Source organism: Ambystoma mexicanum, chromosome 2q, assembly GCF_040938575.1.
Source record: "Ambystoma mexicanum isolate Mex_15411 chromosome 2q, UKY_AmexF1_1, whole genome shotgun sequence".
NCBI lineage: Eukaryota > Metazoa > Chordata > Amphibia > Caudata > Ambystomatidae > Ambystoma > Ambystoma mexicanum.
In genome coordinates this window covers 540,448,293-540,467,637 of record NC_090924.1, presented here as the reverse complement: position 1 = coordinate 540,467,637, position 19,345 = coordinate 540,448,293, and the positions used below count along the sequence as shown (strand labels likewise).

General features: G+C 47.6%; 1 protein-coding gene across 2 annotated transcripts in view; it reads left to right on the top strand.

Annotated features, from left to right (window-relative positions):
- DLEC1 (DLEC1 cilia and flagella associated protein) overlaps positions 1–19,345 on the top strand; it is a 1,790,999-nt gene that overhangs the window by 549,532 nt on the left and 1,222,122 nt on the right. The window lies entirely within an intron of this gene.

Genomic DNA, 19,345 nt, shown 5'->3' with positions numbered 1-19,345 from the left:
TAGATTTCCTTCTGAAATCAGGAGAGGGGAAATACTTTAACCAATCGGATTCCTAGAGGGTGTGCTTAGTATCATGTAGCCTACCCACCCCTTTGGGAAATACATAAATAGGGACAGTTTAGGACCTAGAGAGACACACATTCACCCATCAACTGATTGTCGGCGAAGCACTCTGCAGGAGAACCCAGATCCAAGACTCCAGAACTTTGAAAGCAGAGAAGGCCCAATTCCAAAGCTGAACCCTTCTCAGCTGGCCTTTAAAATCTTGAAACCTGATTTTAACCCCAGACTTCTAAGGGGCACAACAAAAATTGAACAGCCTGGCTGTACTGTTTCTGCTTCTTGCCAAGAACTCTTGCTAGAAGCCAGAGATCCAAACCAGTAGAGCAGAGCTGTAACCAGATAGCTGTAACCCAGAACCAACCCGTCAGATCCAATTCAGAAGCCGTGCAGAGATCAGAGTGCCGTGCTGAGTGCAGAACCGGGTGCCTGAATTTTGTCCGGTGGGCTAGCAGAATTCCAGTCCAAAACCTTTGACCAGATCTTTGACAGGCTATTCCAAAATCATAGTTGTGAGTATCTATAGCATAGAATTGTCCATAGCCAATCTCTTATCCTTAAATAATCCAATCCAAAACCATTCTATCATATCCAGAACTGCATTGTAGAATCTCTTTTGTTTTTCCTGAATCTTTCCCTCATCCATATAGTCCTTTGATAATTCTAGTGATAATATCATCTTTGCGCTAATATATTTGCTGAAGAAAGACTAGTGTCTTGGCGGGCAAAAGTCAGAGCAGAGGTGCTGCTGTTCTGGTGGCTGTCCGTTGGGTATCTTGCATCTTCATAGCCCCCCCTAGTGTAAGGAAATTCTTGTTTATAATATTCAAAAGCGCGTCTTTCATTTGTAAATCTTGACTCTTTCTGTTCTAGTTTTGCCGCAATCGCGTTTCTCGCGCGCTGAAAAGTTTGCCGCGAATCTGCATTTGGCTCAATTTCATCACATGTAAAATAGCTATTTCTTGCATCCGACCTCAGAATTCAGTTTCCAATCTGCTAGTTATTGAACCATCATTGCTAGTGTTTACCTGAAGCTATACAAAGCGGCTCCCTCTAGTTTTAAATCCTATTTAGTGATGTAAAGTCATTTTTCAGTGTTTTTCCCATTCATTACAAGCCACATTCAAAAGCATTCGACTTGTTTTGAAATCATTCCTGTTTCTCTCTGCATGATGGGGGGAATTGGGATTGAAACTGTATTTGTTGAGTGTTTATTCCTGAAACCTGTTTTCTCTTCCCCCATCTCTTTATAATGCATATTGGGGGGGGATTGAGTAGTGTGCAGGGGGAAAGAGTGACATTGCATTTGATTGAACCCATATCAAGTATTATTTTATGCTGCATTGTTTTCCTATCCATATCAAGTATCATTCTGTGCCACATTATTTCTCTTATCCATACTCATTCTGATTAAAGAGATTGTTGATTGTCGTGACATCACCCTTGGTGATCATTGTATAAATATTAATAGTGTGATACCTAGATATTGTTTAAATTCATTAAAGTGTGATACATATCTTGTTCAAATTCATAAAAATAAATCTTTTAACTTTGCAAACAGCCTGCTTCCGGGTTCAGTGAGACCGGGGGGATTCAAAGAGAGGGGCGTGATATAAGGGTACATCATTCAGAAATAAAAACTTATAGACAAAAATATATATAATTAAGGGTTCCAACTGTGCATCACATGCTAGGCATTGACTTAGGTGGAGTGCCAGGTTGAAATCACTTACAATTGGCTTTGTGCAACAAAGATTTAAATTATGAAAATCGACTTTAATCATAGGACAACTCGCGCTCGTTGATGTTGTGACCTCAGCACGACACCACAAGGTGCATGTTGAGTCACTTGTGCAAGGTCACATGTGCCAGTGACCAAGAGAATGAAAGCAGTTGCAGTACCAGTAATTTCTGCAGTCAGTGTCTTATTGCAGCCCGACTCCGCCGGCTTCTTCATGACCCTGCCGCACCGCAGGGCACCATCACCACAATGGGGCTGGTCTCTGCCGCTCCATAACATCTGGCAACAAGGGGTCAACGGACCCCCGCCTGGTCCCTCTGGCGCAGTGAAAGAAGAAAACAAATAAGTTGCAGTGTGCCCTAAAGGAGGAGCCGGGTCGTGCCCAGCGCACCCTGGGACCCGCTACCGCAGTACAGCGTTCAGCCCCCGCAGAGCTCCAGCAATGCCGGCCTTGATGGCCACTGTGATGTCACGTGTCACGGGAGACCGGGTCACGTACCAGGGGGCAAATCACCGGAATTGGCAGTTTGGCGCCAGTCCGGGTTTATGCATCCTACTAAGTGGTCGTGTGTCATTTCGCTCTGTGCTGCGACAACCAGGCCTACACAGGCTTGGGCCTTCACCCAACGCCCTGCACCACCAAAGCCTCCCACATCACACTGGCGACGAAGATGACGCGTTCCCTACACACGCCTATCATCACGAACATTTATCAACAGCTGCTCGTCACCACTGACCTACCAGAGACCCATACCGCACCAGTACACTCTGGTAAGAGTGGCCAGCACAGAACGTAGCAGCTGGTGGAAACAAATAAAAAGACCTCTGACTTGCCATCATATGCGGAACACTGGGTTTCCTACAAACGTTCCCAGCCTCGTTTTCAGACCACCAACGTTCTGCTGCATAAATCAACTGCTCATTTCACAGCTCGCAGAACTTTGTAAGTCCACGAACGTTCCAGTCCTATGCGAGCCTCGTTTTCAGACCCCCAACGTTCGAGGGCATGAATCGCCAGCTTGTTTTCATCGTGCTCGCATGAGCATTCCATTCCCGCGTGGATGCACGCGAGCCTCAGCTTCAAGCCCCCAACGTTCCATTGGACAATTTACAGCCTCACTTTTCATTTCGTGCATACGGTGCTTTGAACAACAATGTTCCACAAGCTCTGCATACACTTCTTCACCTTGCCAACCACTACAACGTTGTGAGCGCAAATCTACACCTGCCCAGAGCACCGGACACTAATATCCAGCTGAATCCACTGGAAGTGGAACACCAGGTAAGAGGAGCCTGCTTTCCATACCCCGACATCCCTATCACCACCCAGTGGGAAAGGGGACCAGACAGCTCATGCTCCCACGTGCGACAGGAGGCGAGAACCATCATTTCCCACGCACAGCCATACACCTGCCAAGTAGCACCACTGCTGAACCATGTCCAGCGCAACTGCAAGCCCCTCAAGGGCAAGTGCAAGCCTGCCAGATAGGAGGTGCATCAACCCAGACCACCCAGACCCAGCACTCGCCACCCTCATGGTGCCCTTCAACCCATTTACCACAAGGGCGGCCATTCGCTGGGGAATCTGGCTACAACAATTTGAAATGCATCTTGATGCCAAAGAGATCACCGAAGACAGAAAAAAATGCACATTCCTTTTACTCAACATCGGAGCGGCGGCACTACGTCTCTTCAACACTCTCCCCAACAATGGTGATGCAAATGACTGACACAGCAAAGACTGCGCTCACAAACAAGTTTAAGCCGGACCTCAATCCTGACTACGAGCGATTCCACTTTTGCATGGCTAGGCAACGCAAGAACGAAACGGTGGACAATTTCCATCGCCCGCCTATGGGAGATGGCAGTAGGTTGCGAATTTCCTAATGAGTTCACCTTCCGGCTCCAAATAATCAACGGGATCTCATCCGAAAAGCTGAGAAGGGCCATCCTATCGGAAAAGAACATAGCACTATCTCGAATACTTGAGATGGGGCTTCTTCGTGAACGCACACGCGACTAGGTGGCAGTAATTGAGACCGCAATTCAACGTCTACCGCTGGACAACCCGAGGAAAAGCGAGGAAGTCGCAGCCATCAAGAGACACCACAACAGCGGAGAACAAGGAGGCAGAGGCTCAAACCCGTCCAGATCCCACATACCCCAAGGACGAGAGAACTACTGCAAATTGTGTGGTGGCCCATGGCACCGGGGAGAGACATGCCCCGCATGGGGTTCAACCTGCCGGAAATGCAATCGCCTCAACCACTATGCAGCGGTCTGCCTGCAACCACCAAGCACAGGAGACCGTGAACAGACGCCACGACGACCACAGGAACACCGAAAGAAGTTTGCCCCACTGGAATCCATTCGCCAGCTGAGCAGAAGAGGAAGGGCGAGGGCGGTAGACCACGCGCAAAGATTCCCAGACACTAGTAAAAGTGAGGAAAGCGAAGATAGCACCTCACCTGACAGATGGGACAAGGAAAGGCAAAAGAAACCCAGCAAGAGAGTACACCGCGTACATCTCATATCAGCGGTAGAACCTAGGAAGTCCAGACAACCGAAGAGGCCCTCCTGCACAGTCATCTCGGACTGCAAACCAATACAAGTGGTCATCAACACAGGAGCAACCGTCAACATCATGCCAGCGACCGCCTTTGACCAGCTCAACCCGAGGCCGGTGCTCCAGGACAGAAGGGTATGACTCTTTGTATACGGTTGCAAGAAACCACTACCAGTGCAAGGATCCTTCAGATCTGACCTATCACACAACAACACTGCCTGCCGAGCAAGGACCTACGTAGTTGATGCCGGCTGTGAGACTCTCCTAAGCTGTAGAACAGCGGAAAAACTGTGGCTGATCCATTGTGCGTTCAGCATCCAACACGCAGAGATGAACAACCTACTCCAGAAACACCACCAAGTGTTCCAAGGCATCAGCTGCCTGAAAGGCAGGTCCATCAAGTTAAACATTGACCCCACCATTTGACCAAAAGCAGTGCAACATCGCTGAGTACTGTTCCACATGACGGAGGCCGTGGAGAAGCTGGAAAGGGCAGGCATCATAGAGCACCTCAGGGCCAACCCCATGCAGTACGAATCTGCATTGACATGTGGCTCCCGAATGCAGCCATCGGAAGAGAGCGACACATCACGCCAACCATAGATAAACTCATCATCGACCTGACAGGTGCAACAATATTCAGTAAACTGGCCCTCAGGTCAGGATATCACCAACTCAAACTAGCAAATGAGTCGAGGTACATCACCACTTTCTCCTCCCACCTTGGCCTGAGGAGATATAAACACCTGAATTTCGGGATATCTTCGGACGCTGAAGTGTTTCAGCATGAAATCTGAAAGGTTCTCAATGGCCTAGAAGGGACGACAAATATCAGTGACTGCAGAATCAACCCTAGTTCCCCAGTGCCCGCCCTGGCAGAACCAGTCCAATCACTCAAAACAGTATGAATAGTGTAGGATTTGACAAGACAAAATTATTAAAGATGTTGGCGCTATCATAATAAATCAATGACAGGGTGGCAAAAATGATTTTTACAATATTAAGTTATCGGGATAAGTATAGGATGACTTGGAGATGTGATAGAAACAAAGCAAGATATGTAGACTATGGATTTCTATGGGTTAGGGATGATACTTACAGTCCACTTTATTTTAGGATATTGGACCGTCAAGGGTTCTGGTCACTACACAACAAAGCGCCTGGCAAGACAGCTGGGCAGTTCGGTCACCGGAGGGCATTGGACTGGCACTGGACTGGTACCTCTGGTCACTGGATACTAACAATCAGGTGGGTGGCAGGTTTGCAGCAGGCATGCATTTGGTGAGCAGCAAGCCAGGTTAATTCAGGATGCTTCCCAAAACAACACAGCTTCCCTTGGTTATTGGTATTTTTAGAATTTGAGGCCTAGCTGAAGCAGGATCAGCAAGGTTTTGGCCTTGTCGTTGGGATCTGGAGTCTAGATGGATAAATGTAAGATGAAGACAGGAACAGGACAGGAAATCAGAAATCGGTCAGGAATCAGTCAGGAATCAGTGTGTTGTGTGTGTTGTCAGGGGCTCTTATTTATAATGCCAAGTGACATCATCACAGTATATGACAGGGGCTGGCTTTATTACACCCGCCTCTAACAATGGGATTGGGCAAGGGTAGTAATCTCCGCCTTGCTCTCTGCTGGTTGGATTTCTAAGGGAATTATGTAAGGTTTATGGGGTGATATTTACAGTGTCCAGAAACCTCCCAGACTTACTGGATCTAAAATCTAATTTTGCCACAAACGCATATTCACACAATTGCAACCTTTTAATAAATCAGATACACAGGTTACATATTTTTTTTTCCTCAAATTTCAATCCAAACCCCCAGTCAGTGAGGCTTGGTTTCACTCCTCTGACAGTTTTTTGCGCTTTTCAATGGGATTCATATTACTCAAAATTCTGCAACTTTATACATGGGTGAGGTATGTATGTACAAAAATGTAGGTCTGCAATATTGATACTTTTCTCGTAATTCAACATATATCCCTGTTTCTGTCCAAAGTGTGTCAATAAATTTTATCAAGTTTCAAAATACAGCCCACACTTTCACTTTTACACTGTAAAAATTCCACATTTTTACCAATTTTGGCAACTGAGATATGTCTTTTTAAAGTTCTTTATAAAATAGTCTTTAGAACTAATGGGAGTCACTGTTTGTCATTTTTTTCTTTCCTGCTGACACCAACTGGCAACTCCGTTCAAGCAGGATGGGGGTTTCCTCAGCCTGATAGAAGTTATATGGTCTCTCACACCTCTGGCTTCCTTCCCTGGGAACAGCATTGTCCCAGCCTGGAGCACAGACAAATGTCTGATGAGCTTGTGAATTTTCTTTGTCCTGAAAGTTTATGGCGTGCCTCCCTTCCTAGGGGAAGTTACAGGGCAGGCACTTGAATAACAGTTTTTTCTTGCTAGCTTTCATACTCAGCCTACTTGTTTTAATCTTTATTTTCTCATTCTGAGTCTTGAATTAAAACTTGTGGAATAAAATAGCCTATGTGTGCATTTATCACCAGCCACAAACCTCTTCAACATTGCTGGGGAATGGCAGGCTTTCCTTTAACAGTTTACTTTTTCAATGGTCATTTTCCTCCTTCAGTTTTGCAAAAGCCCATTTTACACGTGTTGAAAACTGCTAGCATTTCTTTCATTAAATTCGGTTTGGCAGCCCCATCTGCATTTGCAATACTGCCTTGCAGCCAAAGTCATTTTCCTGGAAGCATGAGTTTTATCTGAACACTGATACATGAAACTGACCAGGCTCAGATAGTTGAAGTTTTTTTGAAGACAGCTGGTGTTTTATACATTGTGGAGAAATATGTGCGCTTTCCGGTGCGAGTAAAATAAAGATCCTTGTTGATTTCTTTCCAAGCTAAGATGACTGGGCCTGTCATTCAGGAACTAGGCCTAGTTTTGCTAATTCACAATGACTTCTCCTGGCCATGGCAGAACCTTTTCAATTACAGCAGTTTCATAGTAAATGGATGGATTTCGCCTCAAACCAGCATTTTTAAAAGGTGAGAAAAAAAGTTTCATTCTGAAAAGGAATTTTGGGGTTTTCAGCAAGGCAATGCTGCCTATTTACTTAATTCCATGTTAAATGTTGCAGAGAACACTGGCACATTCCTGCAGTGTGTACTCTGTTCCACTCCACCTGAAATGTTTGTGGCAGGGTGATGCAGCCATTTCTTTTTTTGATGGTTGTTGTTAAAACGCAAATGTGAGATCCTGGTGTGCACAGGAGCCAGCGCAGCCATTTTGCTGTTTCTTGCACCAATGCAGCAAAGTGATGGGGTAAAGCACAGCTGAGTGGGTCAATATATCCCACAATTGTATATGGAACAAACAACAAAGAACACCACAAACGCATGGCAGCAGTATTGCAACGGCTCGAAGACACAGGACTAACAGAATGCAGAGAAATGCAAATTCGGCAAAGAAGAACTCTGTTTCTTTGGCTATTTTCAATTCGAAGGGAGTATCACCTGATCCAGCAAAGGTGAATGACATCAAAAGCACCAGAGCCCCGCAAATCCGCCAGTGAAGTAAGGAGTTTTATGGGAATGGTGACGTACTGCGCAAGATTTATGCCAGACCTTGCTACTCTAGTGAGATCCCTCTGCGAACTCACAAAGAAAGACCAGAAGTGGGAATGGTCGCCCATCCACCAGCAGGCCTTCCAACAGATCAAAGGCTTGCTATCCACATCCACGACAATGGTGTTCTTTGACATCGAAAGAAACAACAAACTCCTTGTCGATGCAAGCCCGGTGGGCCTAGGAGCCGTGCTTACCCAAATCGGCAAATAAGGCAACTTACTCCCCATCTCATTTGCCAGCCGCGCTTTGACCAAAACCAAACAAAACTATGCGCATATTGAAAAAAGGGGCCCTTGCAATCCTCTGGGGGTGCAGACACTTCAAAGTATATCTACTGGGAAAGCAAGCGAGGGTGTTCTCTGACCATAAACCTCTCATCCTCATCTTCAAGGGCTCGGCACCACCTCCCAGCATGCATCGAAAGTGGATGCTACAACTCCAGCCCTACATTATTGAAGTAGAATATCGGGCTGGAGCAGATAACCCTGCTGACTAGCTTGCCACCCGCGGCCCGCCACAGACCAAGAAAGGCAACATGCCGTAGAAACAGAAGAAGACGTATGTCACGTTTTCGCATGCACCCGTCCGCGGTCCCTCACCCTGCAAGAAGTAGCTGAAGGGACCAAGGTAGACACCATCCTAACCCAACCCACGCAAGCCACCCAATCAGGGAACTGGAATAATGTTCTAGCCACGACGGCCCAGTGCACAAAACCAGCCCAGGAGAAACTGCAAGCCAACTTCGGAATCCGCCGCAAACTCACCGTAGCCCCCGAAGTGGTGATACTTAAGGGACACCAAATTGTGCTACCAACGGCACTAGAGGAGAGCGCACTCAAGCTTGCCCACAGTGGGCACCAAGGAATTGTAAAGACAACTTCATACTTGAAATCCCGAATGTGGATTCCCCCTTCATGCAACGTCGAATTATGGACCTCGTAGAATCTTGCGCGGCATGCCAAGCCACCAGGAGAGCGGAAACCCCAGAACCCTTCATCGGTGCCCCAAGAAGCAACAAAAGGTGGGAGTCCGTCGGCATAGACTACTGCACCATCGCGGGGGAGGCATACTTACTAGTTCTGGTTTTCGAATTCAGTCTATAACCATAATCCAACACGTGGCGTCCACCAATGCAGAGACGATGATCCTAGCACTAGAGAAAATATTTGCGATACACGGCATCCCAGCCAACATCAGGAGTGACAACGGGCCCCCCTTCACCAGTCAAGAACTTCAGCAGTTCCTCCAAGACCGCAACATACGGCACAAAAGGATCACCCCATGCTGGCCACAAGCCAACTGCGACGCCAAACATTTTATGGGCTTGCTTAACAAAGTAATCCACATCGCAAAGGAACAAGAGCATCCCTGGCTAACCACAGTGTACCGATTCCTGAGGACTCACTGCCAGACCCCGCACTCCTCCACCGGGATCAGTCCAGCAGCCCTCATGTTCAGGGTGCCGATCCAAGCTTAATTTCCCGTACACCTGAAGTGGGTAGCACCAGAGCCAGACATCCCCGTCATAGAGGCAAGACGAGTCAAGCGGAACGAACAAGAGAGCCGCACTCGCCGCGCCAACCACAGAGTTGCAGCCAGGAGACACAGTGCTGGTCAAGAACCAAGCTCCGCCCAAGAAGATGCCACTACATTTCGAGTTCAGACCATGGACAGTCAGCACCACAAACCACAGCATGATCACGGCCACCAGCGGGAGTGAAACAGTGACCCGGAACATTTCCCACTTCCAGAAAGACCTGGCGCCAATGTGGGAAGAAGGTACCGAGAGTCTGAGAGAAGAACCCAGATCACTGGATCGACCTGAAGCCCCAGAGATCCCTCCCGAGGAAGGGGCAGAGAGGAGTCACCCCCGCTACCATCTGAGGGAGAGGCCGCCACCGTCATCCCTCCTCCAAGGGTACGTCATACAAGGTGTCTACCACCGATCGGACACGGCCAGGCCCGGCTCTTAAGAGACTAGAATGGACGATACTAATGTCTAATGTTACTGTTGATGCATAGGAAAAAAGCATTCTAAGTTTGGGAGGAATGTGATGTCACGTGTCACGGGAGACCGGGTCACGTGCCAGGGGGCGGGAGCCAGAAATAAAGGTATCACCGGAACTGGCAGTTTGGCGCCAGTCCGGGATTATGCATCCTGCTAAGTGGTTGTGTGTCATTTCGCTCTGCGCTGCGACCCCCAGGCCTACGCAGGCTTGGGCCTTCCCCCGAGGCCACCGCACCACTGAAGCCTCCCACATCACAGCCACCATCATCTGCCCCGCAGGCGGGCAGAATGCGTGCGGCTACCCACACAGCCGGGAGGATCCATGGAGGTTCACTGCTTCCGCTCGGGGAGCAAAGAAGCGTCCCGAAGCCCGGTGCTGCATAGCAAGGGCAAAGAAAGGCTCCTTCCTGGGGGAGGGAGGCAGTCTGGCAAGGACTGCCACCACAGGCCTGCAAGGGATCCATCTCCCACCCTGGAGGGAGAGCGTGCATCACAGCCCCCGCGAGCGCCGCAGCGCAAGAAAATAAAATATGGAATGTTCCTGCATGGGGAAACAGAGCAGTGCGGAGAGGACAACTGCCTCATGGCTGCACTTCTCCCACCTGTGGGAGATGAAGGGACAGCACAGGACGCCGCCACCCTCGGCAGCATATCTCCCAGCTGGGGGGGAGAGATACAGTGTGGCCCACTGAAGCCGCCACCAACGTGAATGAACTGTAAGTCTACCGCCTGGGGAGAGGAGGAAGCTAGGCTTGTGCCAGAGCTTCAGACATTTTTTTTAAAATCCTGCATGGAGGGGGGAATGCGGTGTGCACACCGACATGAGGGAAACATAAGCAGCAACCAAACTCCTGCTTGGGAGAGTGAGAGGGTGTCGCGCTCACCTCCAATCTGATGTACAAAGATGGGACAGCCAGATCCCCACCCAAGGAGTAGGTTGACAACACAACAACCAAGTGAACTCTTGCTTGGGGGGAGAGCAAGCGGCCCACGGCACTACAATGACTTGTGGAATCTTGCCTGGAGGAGAGCAAGCAGCCCACGCCCGACAGCACTGTCAACCCCTGCCTGGGGCAAATGCCAGAGGAGCACCCTGGCCCACTCGACACTCAAAGCAGGCAATCCGGTCAGGGGGAGAGGTGCACTTCCTCAAACAAGGCACTCCTGTCGGGGGGAGAGTTGCACTGCCTAAAGCAGCTCCTGCCTGGGGGCGAGGCTTAGGAGGAGAAGAGCAGACCATGCTTCCACGGTACTGGACTCTCATGCCTGGGGAGAGACCTGTGAGGACAAGTGCGGCTCGGCAGGACCTGGCACCGCAGGGGCTTTCGCAGGAAGCCACCACCCTGACCCTGCCTATCCTTGGGGCCAACAGGCCAGGAGCAGGTCATGCATTGGGGCACGACCTCGACACCCAATGAGCGAAGAGCGACACATCAAGAACCGTCGCCACAGTGGCTGTACCCCGGAGCCCGTGACAGTGAGTGACCACTCCAGCCTGGAAGGTAGTCAGCAGATGGCACGACATGGACCGCTGCCCCTCCTGCAACCCATCATCATGACAGTGACCTCCTGCATGGAGGGGAGCACACAGATGGCACGACCTGGATCACTGCCTACCCTGCACCCAAGCAACTGAAACTACTTTCTCCCGGAAGGGAGCCCGCCGATGGCACAGCATGGACCGCTGCCCAGCCTGCACCAAAGCACCACAAATCCCTGCCACGATGCTGGCATAACCGCGACTCTCCCCAGTGAGAGTGCCCATGCTGTCGGGCAGAATACGAGCAAGAATGCGAGCCTGCACAAAAAGGCTACCAACAGAAGAATGGCCTCCAGGTGAGAGGCTGAGTAAGGCTTACAGAGAATACCTTAGTCAGAAAATGAAGATAAGGAGAGGAAGGGTATGCAATTGTCAGTGAAAGAGATATGGTGGTTGTGTACCTTAGTCATTTAAGATTGGCCTATCATATGGGTAGTGTTAATGGTAAATTTCTGGGCAAACGTGCCTTCATTTATCTTCTTGAAATAGTGGCCTCCCTCATAGACTTGAAGCACATGATATGGGCCTATGTGCCCTGAATAATTTAACATTTGCCTATCATCGGGATAGGCCTAAAACGTATATGGATACCTGAACGGTCATGTAGTCTTTTAATCGTTACCAAGGCATATATCAATTCAACCAAGATATTGTAACTGATAACCCTTTTGTATGTCTATTCACAGGGTTCTGAGTGTTCTGGTATTATGGGTGGCGATGGCGTGTGGCATGGATATGATGATATTTGGATTGTTTACTTTGCTATGTGCGTGAACCATGCTGTAAGTGGCACTTGCTTGGTGGACCTTTGTGTGCGTCTTGTTATGTGGATCTTTGTAGTATGCCCTCTCAACATTTCATAACCAGTCATTTGGCGCAGTTAACATAATGCACACTTATAGTTTTTGCACAAATTGGAGCTGTTGTCCGGCGCCATAGTACAAGTGATCCTTCCTTGTCTGTTATGCAATGTGTATGCTTATTGTGTAATGGCAGCAGATTTGAAGTTGGTTGTTTCATGGTGGGCGCATCTTTAGTAGGTCCTCACACCAGACAGTAATGTTGGTTTGTGTTCTTGTGTGGGCTACATGTCCTGGGGCAGTGATCACTGTACCAATTTCCTAGTAGGCCCTCCTTCAAGGGGTTTCTTGCATGTCTGATGGATGTTTCACTTCTGGATCTGAGTAGTGTGCGGCATGCCGCTGACAGGTTGGAAGTGTCAATGATGATTTGCCAAGGCCAGTTAGCTGTGCGATCAGTGGTACACAAGGTCCTTTAGTGAAGCGCTGCATGTTTTTTGATGGTGGATGTGTTGCGCCTGAGCTGGGCAGTGGCATCTGTAATGGAATGAATGTGCTGTGTGTGTGGTGAGAGAGATTGGGTGGCGTGGGAATGTTTGTGGTTGCACTTGGCACGGGGTCTGATGGTGTACATTCAGAGTAGGTTAAGGGGTGTGCAGGGGAGCATTAGTCCTTGGATTATTGTGTTCACTTTGTGCTTTGCCTGGTACTCCAGCTTTCGGGGTTGTGACTGAAATGCTCAAAAGCATAGTCTTTCCATTGTGTTGCACACCCCTTGGTTTTTATTGTGATGTAGCAGAAGGAATTATGCAGATTCTCATGCAACCCTAGGGGTTGGTGTTTGACCAGTTGAAAGTTCTTACTCGTGGTGTGACATGGTTCATGCGCTACCAGTGATGTGTTTTGGCATCCACAGGGGCAACAGACGCGTCATTTCACAGACTGTTGTGTTGGCTGTGTGTGCAGGTGACTTGGAATTTTCGACTTGGAGCCGTCACTGCTCTTTTCCATTCCACTGCCCCCACCCCAAATTCCCCTGTACTTAATAGTGTCTCACACACATGCTTAATTCTTGACAAGCATGTTTACCCTGACCGCAGTGAACTGTCTTATATCCACTGGAGTTGCTTCCTTGATGTCACCTTTACCTGTAAGGTGCTTGTGGGGTGCAGCTTTGAGGATCTTGGTGTGCTTCGATCTCACAAGTGCCCTCTCATCATTTCATTTCTTTTTGAGTTCTCTATATGTATGGTGCACAGGACGTCATAATATTATGCTAAGGCATCTGCATTCTCCTTTGGGTCGCCTACCACTACACGCATGCCATGTTGAATTCCAGCTATCATCCTGTCCGCTCCCTGCTTCCTCAACTGCCTAGCCAGTACAGTGTCCGCCGTGCCTCCTTTCTCATCTAACTGGTTTCCAAAACCTTAATTTATTGTAAATGTCTGCTAAGGTAGATGTATTTAACTCTTCTCTAAGGGAATGTATCTGTTCTGTTACATCTATAAATAATTCCCCTTAGTTTAGTTTATTTTCTTATATAGTGCACCTCATCCAGGGGTTTCTGGGTGCTTATACTTAGACAATGAAGCAGAGTTACACACATCAAAGATACAAATCAAATACAAATCCCGCCACGCGGGGAGGAGGTGAGTTACAGTTCACCTTATTGCAGAAATGGGTACTGGAGATGTGTTACAGATGACCTCGAAGGCAGAGTCCGTGAGCAGCAGATCCGAGCATAGGCAAGGTAATGGATTTAAACGAGCGGAGTACTGAGCTGGTTGATCAAAAGGCTAGGCAAATTACAATATGACGATAATTATTATTGGTTACATTATACATAGATTACATAGAATTGGAGCATTGGTAAGTTTATGAAACCCAGCAGTGGACTGCATTTTTTTAGGGCTTTAGGAGTTGTTTGGACTGAGGAGCCAGGCTTTGGTTTTTGCTCTAAAGGTCCAACAAGCAAGCTCTGCTCTGATGTCGGATGGGAGTGAGTTCCAGCATTTGGCCGCTAGTACTGGGAAACTGGACCCTCCTGCTGTTTTCAGGTTGAATTTGGGTATTGAAAGCTGGTTGAGGTAGTTGGATCTGGTGGGTCTATTGGTCTGGTGTCTTGAGAATTTAGCTATCAGGTAAGCTGGAGCTGTGTTGGCCAGGCACTTATGAGTGATGACCAGTGAACGGAGAGTCATTTTGTCCCGGATAGGTAGCCATTGAGCTTCCCTTCTGAGGGAGGACATGTGGCTTGATCGTGGGATATTGAAGGCTGATCTAAGGGCATTGTTTTGCAACACCTGGAGTTTGTTTAAGTTCCGAGCTGAGGTTCCGATGAAAAGTGTGTTGCAATTTCGAGCTTGCAGAGAATGAGTGTTCTTGCTAGAGTGGTACAGCTAGAAGTAGAAAAGAAGGGCTTACAAGCGTTGATCATTTTGTTATTATAGGATGTGGTGGAAGCTAAAGAGTTAACTTGTCTGTTTAACGTCAACGTGGAGTTGAGGTAAATACCCAGAGTTTTGACTTCCCTCAAGACTTTAATGATATTCCCGTTGAATGTTGAATGACTCTTGCAGGAATTTGTTTAAACGAGTTTGAGAACCAAAGGTAAGTAGCTCATTTTTATCATTGTTTAAAAACAAAGGCTATGAGTTGCCATCCATGCTTGGATCTCTAGATAAACGTCGTTAATGAGTTTGGTGTCTTGAGAGTGACATCCAGTGAGTGTGATGAGCATCTGGGTGTCGCCTGCATAGTTGAAATACTTGACACCCAGGTTATCGAGGTGGTCGAATAGGAGTTTTGTGAATATATTGTAGAGTGTGGGCGACACACAGGATCCCTTCGGAACGCCACAGGTGATGGGCATTGGGGGTGCTGAGGCTATAGGTGAAAATACCCTGGTGGTTCTGTTAGAGAGAAAGGATTTGATCCAGCTAGCTTCATTCGGTGAGAAGCTGGCTGCTGATGTTAGGTGTTGTGTGAGGATTTCATGGTCAACCAGGTTGAAGGCAGCTGATAGATCCAAGAGCAGGAGAATGGCAATCTTTCCTCTGTCTTTAAGCTCATCCATCTGTATCTTGAGATCTAGCAGTGCCGTCTCAGTACCATGTCTAGGTCTAAATCCAGATTGACAGAGGCTTAATAATTTGTTATCTTCAAAGTATTTCTGTATTTGTATATAGGCTGCCCGGTCCAAGATCTTTAGGAGAAACGGGACCGTTGTGGTGGGCCTGTAATTTGTGGGCACATTGGGGTCTAAGTTAGGCTTCTTTAATAGGGGCATGACCCAAGCCTCCTTGAGATTGTTGGGTCCGGCACAGTTTTTGAATGATGCATTTATCTGAGTGGTGATAAATGGGGCTAATTCTCTTGCACTGTCCTTGATGACTGCCACAGGGCATATGTCACCCTGACAGAGGGTTTAATTCCTAAAATAATATTTTCCACATCTTTGATGGAGACTTGGGAGAATTGGAAGGGGGCACACGGTGGAATATTGTGCTTAGAGTCTCTATGTGAGTGAGAATTGGGGAGTAAATTGTTTTTTTGGTGTTGATTTTGGATTGTAGGAGCGCTATTTTGTCTGAAAGGGCCTTTTGGATGTTTGTGCACCAGGTCTCATTTTTGGAGCAGCCGATGATAGGGGCAGGGGACTCTAGTTCCCTGAGGATAGTGAAGAGTTCCTTAGTGCTGGATTTAGCATTCTGGATTCTTTCATTATAGATTTCCTTTTTAGTCTTAGTGATGGCTGTTTTGTAGGCAGTGGCAATAGTCATGTATTTTTCTTTTAGCTGGAGTGGATTTTTTTCCCAGAAGGTTTCTGCTGACCTTTTTTCAGTCCGGAGTACTTTCAGTTCCGGTGTAAACCAATTGTTTAAGTGGGAGGTGAGTTTGGCTTTTCGAAATTTAAGCGGCACTATCTGGTCGATTGCTTGCTTCATTGTAGTGTTGAAGGTGTCAACTAGATCTGAAGGGTTAGTATCAATGTTCACAGGGGTATTAGTGACAGGAAGCAGCAAAGGGAGAAGTACGTCAGGTGTAAGGTTACGCTTATTTCTTGCTAGGGTGGGAGAGACTGTAGTAGTCTTAGAGACAAAGGGGGCTTTTCCCTGAATGGAAAAGGTGATGCAATGGTGGTCCGGCCATGCACAAGGTTCGTTATCGAGTATGGTGGTGGTACAGTTGAAGTCAGCTAACCAGTCCAGGGCTCTTCCTTTATCATGTGTAGGTTTGAGGATGCGAGAATTAAAGGCAATTTGAGAAATGGTGTTCTCTAGAGCAGTGGCGTTAGTGTCTTTAGGATCGTGGAGGCCTAGATTTGTGTCTCCAAGGAGAATGATCTGAGATCCTGGCTAAGTGTTTTGGGTGAGGAGGGTTGAGATGTCTTCCTCAAAAGAGGAGATGGGACGGGGTCGACGATATATGAGGTGTAGGAGTATAGTACTTGAGTGGGATAGGGGTAGTTTGACTGAGAGCAGTTCTGCAGAGGGGAAGTGGGTACTTGTAAATTCTGTGAGTCCTAGGTGGGATTGAGCAATGAATGCTCTGCCGCCTCCTTTCCCTGAAGTTCTGTCTGCTCTAATAATGGTATAGTTGGCAGGGAGGGCTAGTGCTAGAGCTAGCCCTGATGCCTGGTTGAGCCAAGTTTCAGAGATGGCTAGAAAATCCAGTTGGTTATAATGAGGTCAGCAATATCGGTGGAATGGGCTACTAGAGAGCGGGCATTGATCAGGTCTCCTTTGATGGCTGGTGAGGCAATGTGAGTATGTTTACTAACCTTTGGAGTGTGTTGTTTGTGCATTGCAGCTGGAGTGGGAGTGATGCTGGGAACTGAAGGGCAGTGTTGTTTCTGGAGGGTGTTTGGCAGGGGTTCCCTAAAGCGGGACCCTAGTTTGGTATTTCGTGCGAGGAGTGAGCATGGCACAAGTGGTGTGGGTTGGGTGGCGAAACGGTGGATCCATTCTTCCGGGGTTAGGTGGCTGCAGGTATCCAAGGGGGGGGGGGGGAGAGACCCATAGTGGAGGTGATGTGACGCAATTGTGTAACCTGCAATGCTGAGGAGCGCTAGATGAAGGAGCACAAGCGTAAGGCTGCAAGGTGGGGACAGACTATTTGGACGTGTAGCAGGTCAGTGGTAGAGGAGCTGACCAGCGACTGCTATACTGTGGTAGACAGAGACAAATGGCAAGCAACTGGGAGGATGTGCAGGAGTGTAGATGGGTGGGGATAGGGGTAGTAGCCAAGAGGGTGTCATGTGCAGTGAATGCAGTAGGTTATGGCCAAAAGAAATGCTAATCACACATATAGTAATCACACACATGGTAATAGTAGAGGGTATCACGTGAGCACAGATGGGACTACAACTCCCGAAGTGCAGACTTAATCTGTTTCCGTTAGAACCACCCTTTCTTGCTTGCTTTCGTTTATCCCCTTTGCTAACAAGTAGTCCACAAAGTGCGGCCTTTGCTGCAATCCAGACTATGCCTGGCGCTTCCACTTTCCCCTCAGTCTCCTCAAATAAATATTCTATTTCATCCTTCAAACTCTCTAAACGTAGATGCTCTCGATATAGCGTTTCATTACATTGCCAGAATTCAGTGCCCTATTCAACCAGGTCACGTTTAAAAACACACAAGTAGTTGTCACCCCATATTCCGTTGCGCAACCCTGACATGAGTTCATAGGTACACAAATATGCCAGCTCAATGTCTTTGTTAGAGAGCAAGGGTCCAAATTAAGCTGATCAAAAGAGTCATCAGTCCAAATGCTTGGTGCAAGAGTTTATAGTGGAATGAAGAACAGAACTGCACCTCCTATTCACGGCACACCTCAGTCCAGTCCCCCATTGTCAGGTTTAGCCTCAAGACAACCATGTTATGGTCTGACCACACTACCGTAAAAAGTCTAAGCTGTCCGGATCAGTTGTTTCTTTTTCTTAAACCAATAAATAGTCTATTCTAAAGTAGTTGGAGAAGGCTGGGAAAAGTAAGTGCAAACCCTCCCCCACCCCCCTGTGGGTAAGCTATTCTCAAAAAATCCATACTTCTGCATTTAGAAATTGAAGGGGGTTTTGTTATTTCCCTTGTCAAATTTCATACAGTCTTTCTTCCTATTCTATTCTATGGAATTTTGTATAGCGCCAACTCGACCACAGGCCTCAGAGCGCTCACATGACAATACAGACAGAAAACATGGGCCACTAAACAGCAGTTGGGAGGACGAAATAATCTGTGTCAAAGATAGTCTGCGTAGATGGAGTTGAGAAGCAGAGGAACCTAGATTCCTCCTCCATCGAACAAGTGGGTCTTAAGGGGCTTCCTAAACTGGGTGGCGGAAGGCAGCTGCCTGATGGACGTGGGAGATTATTCCACATCCTTGGTCCCCATGCATTGAAACTTAGGTCCCATATTTCTTCAGTTTGAAGCGTGGTAGGAACAGGCGGTCCTTGTCATTGGATCGCAGTGTTAGTTTTTGTGGTAGTCTCTGGATGTGTGATTCCTGGGTGATTGCTCCAAACTCTCATTAAACAGCATATTAAAATCCCCTCTGATAAGTCATTCTTTCCTGTGGAAAGTGTGGCAGGTTAGAAGAAGGAGGTAGACTATCATTTGCCATTTCAAGAAGTATTTATTGTAAATAATAAGAAAATGCCTCACTTTCCCTACACTATGGGTTTACCTACCTAACACAACTAAACTAGGGTGCTTGTCTTCAATTGTAAAGTCCAAATCAATAGTCGGTCCTCCGTCCAAATTAGTCTACGCTGACCCTACCGCTAATACCAAACAACTAAAGACAAGGAGAACTGCTCCCTTCTCCTCTGATGCTTTCCAGCAAGTCTGTATCAATACCGGATCTTCAGATAGCTCCTAGCTATCACTTGTACCAAGTCCTTTCATTCTTTTAGGGGACATCTCCACTCCCCTTTGTTTTCCCTTGGTTTTTAAGTTTCTCTCTCTAGGTGTTCTGACACTTTAATGTTCTTCCACTCTATTATTCTTATTTTGGTTTGACAGTCTTTCTTTCTCT